The following is a 5,070-nucleotide window of genomic DNA, read 5'->3' on the forward strand; positions in this document are numbered from 1 at the left end:
TCTCGAAAAATCGGAACTTCCTGATATTACTTACATATTTCGGTCGATCCAAATGTGGGAATCTCGTCGTCGTCGGAGCAAGCAGCGCGGTAGGTGGGGTGAAATTCTGGATTTTCCACCGCCGCCGGCGGTCGAAAATGTGCGACGCGGGAGATCGCCAGTCCGTCTAGTAGTCTCTCTTGTCGTTAGAGCGTGACGTGGTGGTTGTTGTGGGATTTCCCGTTAGTTCGGTCCGACGTCGGTCGTCAGAGGGTAAGTGCATACGGAAACGAAACGCATCGCGTTTTGATGTTCATATTCGTGCATCGGAATGTTAAAAGCAATATATTTTACACCAACGATCACACCTAAACACCACGGCAACGGCCATACCACGTTGAAAAGCACCGGTTCTCGTCCGATCACCGAAGTTAAGCAACGTCGGGCGCGGTCAGTACTTGGATGGGTGACCGCTTGGGAACACCGCGTGCCGTTGCCCCCCAACACTTTTTGTTTTTTTTGAAATCCATAGCAACCACCGAACCGATTTGTTTTTCGTGCAGGTATTCGGAAACATGCACAGACCCGTATAATGTAGATTCATAGCTTTAAGTACTAGATAATTAAGAAAACAATTTTTTTTGTCGATTAATTGTAAACAATTGCAGAATAAAAACTCGTCAAACGGTAAAGGTTGTCGTTCGATCACCGAAGGTAAGCCACGCGGGCAGCGGTCAGCACTTGGACGGGTGACCGGTTCATTATATTCCTTCCGTGAGTTTAACAAAGATAACATATGCAAATGTCGTAAGTGCGACGAGGAAGACGGCGATCTTTTAATGTAAAAAAAATATATATTAGGTTACGCGTACATGCCACTTTGACTGCTGCTTTATTTTTTTGGTTTTTAAATAATTAGAGATCTGAATTCAACATATCAGTTCTATGTTATAATGGACAGACAATGTTGTATTCTTGGCCCCTAACACGTTAAGACCAACATAAAAACTAGAATAACTTACCATTCGTTAAACGTTAAACAATTTCGAACCACGTTTTTTTGAGCTCGAACAAACTCATAACACAACACTCATTTATTAGTCACTGGACCATTGTAAAACGAGAAGAGAGAAAAACCATGCGAAACTATTTTTAAAACGAAGAGAATAAAGGTTTTAAATGGTAGGGCTGTATGACAGACTTGTCAATTATCGTGGGGGGTACGGCTGAGATTTATGACGAAATCGAGCGGCGCCGGCGGTCGGTCACTTTCACGAAAGAGGTCTAAACACGGGTCGTTTACGATACCCTCTGGTTACTAGAAAAGTTCTAGACAGATGTTTGTCGGCTTTTCGAGGTATTTATTTGTGAGTCCAAAGACTCAATGGAGTAATATCGGACTGAAATTCCAAGATTTTGCTGTGTAATCCAAAAAACTATGTTCCTCGTAACATTTAACGATGTGTTAATTCAACTATTATTTTAATTTTTCGTATACGTATTTATACTAAAAAGTACAGCGCTTCCAACAGTGAATTGTGAATTGAAAATGTTTCAAAGAAAGATCGATAGTTTTGAAAAAAATTACATATTAATAAATTTAGATAGATTTAGAAGTATACATTGCACTTACTTTTCAAAATTATTGTACTTCTGATTTGGTTGAAATAACATAATATGTAGCAGTCATAGTCTTGTGTACATTGCAGTCGCGGCTGGTGTTGGGTAAAACCTTTATTTTTTAGGGGGTCATTACCCAAATGACCTCATGGACCAGCCGTTCCTGTTAGGTTTTATATATCAAATTGATTCGTCTGTCTTTTTCATCATGCCTTCGAAAAGCGAGCTCCTGTTTCGCCAAAGTAACTGTGACGTCAATTAAATACGATAATAAAATTCGGTTTTTCCGAACTTATTGTGAGTGAGAGCAGTGAGAGCATCTTCTTTTCGTATCCCACCTCCACCCGGCGGCAGTAGTGCAGTGCTTATCAACATAATTACCGGCGTCTCGCCTCCACATTTTGACTTTTTTGTGTTTTATGTGTTCTCTAAGTCCAAAATTTTTAAATTTTTAAAAAGAGATTGCGGTACTATTCCTGTTGCTGAAATTATAATAATATATTTATTAATTTTTGTATTATATGTCTGTGTTATATTGTGTGAATTTGGAACAGCTATATCTAAAAGATATGCTTGCTTTTGTTGTTTATTTAAAATAATAATGTCTGGTCTGTTATGCTGAATGTGAATGTCAGTTAAAACTGTGCGATCAAAATATAATTTGTAATTGTCATTTTCTAAACAACTTTCTGGTTTATAAATGTAATGTGGTTGTGTATCCTTTAATAAATTGAATTTAACTGCTAAATTCATGTGTATAATTTTTGCGAATATATCATGACGTTTTTTATATTCGCTGTGAGCCAAAACGGTGCAAGATCTTGTATTGCAAATATAAAACCCTCAGCTCTTTAAAATATCTCCCATGTAAAGACTTTTGTTTTATATTTGCTATAGTGTCATATCACGAGCTCTATTGAGAAAATAATTTTTTAGTGAAGCAATTTGATTGTGTTGTAGAATTTCTAGATTTGAAAAACCCCTACCACCATTTTCGCGTGGTAAATTAAATCTTTCAACAGCAGATTTGGGGTGATGTTTACAAAATTTTGTAAAGAGAACTCTAGTTTGAATATTTATATTCTTTAAATTAGTTTTGGACCATTTTATAACACCAAAAGAATAGATTTAATTTGATTTGATTGATTAATACCTAAATATTTATAAAATTCTCCTTTATTTAAATTTTTAATGATTTCTCCTTCTTTAGTTATATATTCTAAATTTTCGTAATGACCACGACATATTGATTGATTTTCAGTTATTGTTAAGTTTTATGTCATCCATATAAAGAAGGTGATTTAATTTAATATTAATTTTATAAATTTTAAGAATTTTAATTAACCATGAATGTGGTACTGAATCATAGGCTTTTTTGTAGTCTATGAATTGTTGTTGCATTATTTTCCAAACGTTTGAGACTTAAAATATTCGTCAAATGTTCTTCTTTTTTTAAATCAGAATACCCCTGACAAATCCGAACATTTTGTTTTGCGGTAGATAAAAGTAAACATGGGCCAAGACAGAATATTAATATTCGGTGTGGAATTTTCCTGCGTTCTTGTTCATTTCTATCGAAGTGCTCACGAAAAGTTGTGAATATCAACACTTTGTAATTGTCGTAGTGAAAAATAAAAAAGATAGCTATGGGGCACAACTTATTTCGCACTTCATTAGAAAAGTAACAGTATTAAAATAAAAAAAATATTTTTCTAAATTTCGAACGTTAGGTCTATCCTGACCAGCCGCCAATTAGTGGTATTATTTTATTTTTTGCTGTTTTCCACAATAGTTATTTTTATATTAAATCATTGATTCAAAAAATTGAAATTAAAAATTCAAATTTTTGAAGGAACTCTGAAGTTTCAATGCAGTGACCATGTTGCTAGGTAACTAATAAAAAACAGTGCGTGAAATGAAAAACAGAAATAGTCGTATGCGTTTTGTATGGTTTCTATGGTTTCGATCTTACTAACAATGCAATGAAAATGACCCACTTCAGGCACAGATAACTATGCGTGAATTTCAATTTTTTGAATCAATTATATAAAAACAAAATTGATTTGGCGGCCGCTACACAAAAGTGGTGGGAGGCGAGAACCTGTTTCCGCCGGTCAATTTTAAAATTAATAAATTTTCCCTGGATACGTATTCGACTTATCCGGTACGAGTTATTTTTAAATTAACTTAATGGCCCGTTGCTCTTGTTCTTTTTACATTGAATATGCGATGTTTTGGCATCGTTAGCAATAGTACAATACTCACGCATTTTTAATCTAAAATTAACAAAACTTGAATGGATCGGGATTATCACACTTCTGAATTGAAGTTTTCATTCGTTTAAAATATAATTGATAGTAATACGTAATGCGGATTGCCTAAACGTTGCTTCCATCACGTCAACATCACACATTCACGTTCGCCCGTAGAAATGGCGTGATGCACACGAAATCGATCCAAAAAGGCTCATAATATTTGTGTCACGCGAATCTACGTCGAAAACTAGAAAAAAAAAAAATTCAATTCGAATTTCAATAATCGAAACGATGCGTCGTCGATACTAAACGTAGGTAGTAACTAAAGTGTGATCGGGTGCGATAAAAGTGTCCGTCAATAATCATCATCCGACAATCATTTAATAGACGAACGCTAATTTTTGGCACTCACTCGGACGACAGAACCAGTCCAGACGGAAACCGGGGCGCGGGGTGGGTGGGTGGTTGTATGTCCGTGAATCTGTCCGGCGCGCGTCAACATTTCAGTTATCGTCGCGAGAGTTAAAACGAAAGGTGGTTAGTGTGAAAGTGACGTTTTTTCGTGGAGACACGTTACGAAGGGTGAGTACCTAATATAATATAAAACCAACCGAAAACCCACAATAGTGCCCCGGTTTATTATCGTGAATAGGTGTTTGGTAAATATTTTCTGTATTCCAACTAGCAAGTCTTTTATCAAAAAACTCCGGCAACATGGCTATTGTGGTATTGTTGATACCACCTAACTGAAGAACTTAGTTAATAACTAAGTCGACGATTTTATCGGGAAATTGAACGGAGAAACAAAAATAGCTCTTAGCGACAGTTGCCTGAAGTCGCAAATAACGGCGATTGACGAAATCACGTTTTTTTTATTTTAATTCCAATGAACAATACACAGGGTCACAATTATCTGTTATGTATTCTATAATGTTTTGCAAAGTAAATAATGTGAGTTGTCATGCGTAATATTAATTAGCTAAGTAATTTTTGCAAGTATTTTATGTCAGATATGCAATGTATAATAACGTAATGTTGCAAAGTATTTTAATTTTTATGCTAGGTAGAGATAATAACTCGACAATAACTCTTCTCTAATGAAAAAAAAAATAGAAAATGATTTAGGAACATAAAAAATCTCATTAAAACAGGAACAATTGAAATTAAAATAAACATAACATTCTGTACTAAAGTACAGTTTTGTTCACTCCTTTTT

The 5,070-nt window shown here is 35.1% G+C and overlaps 1 non-coding gene across 1 annotated transcript; it reads left to right on the plus strand.

The window, feature by feature from the left end:
- Positions 1 to 358: 358 nt before the first annotated feature.
- LOC138141013 (5S ribosomal RNA) lies at positions 359 to 478 on the plus strand. Its single transcript, XR_011162915.1, has one exon. It is a non-coding gene; the product is annotated as a 5S ribosomal RNA (ribosomal RNA).
- The last annotated feature ends 4,592 nt before the right edge of the window (positions 479 to 5,070 follow it).

Source organism: Tenebrio molitor, unplaced genomic scaffold (assembly GCF_963966145.1).
Source record: "Tenebrio molitor unplaced genomic scaffold, icTenMoli1.1 SCAFFOLD_785, whole genome shotgun sequence".
Taxonomy (NCBI): domain Eukaryota; kingdom Metazoa; phylum Arthropoda; class Insecta; order Coleoptera; family Tenebrionidae; genus Tenebrio; species Tenebrio molitor.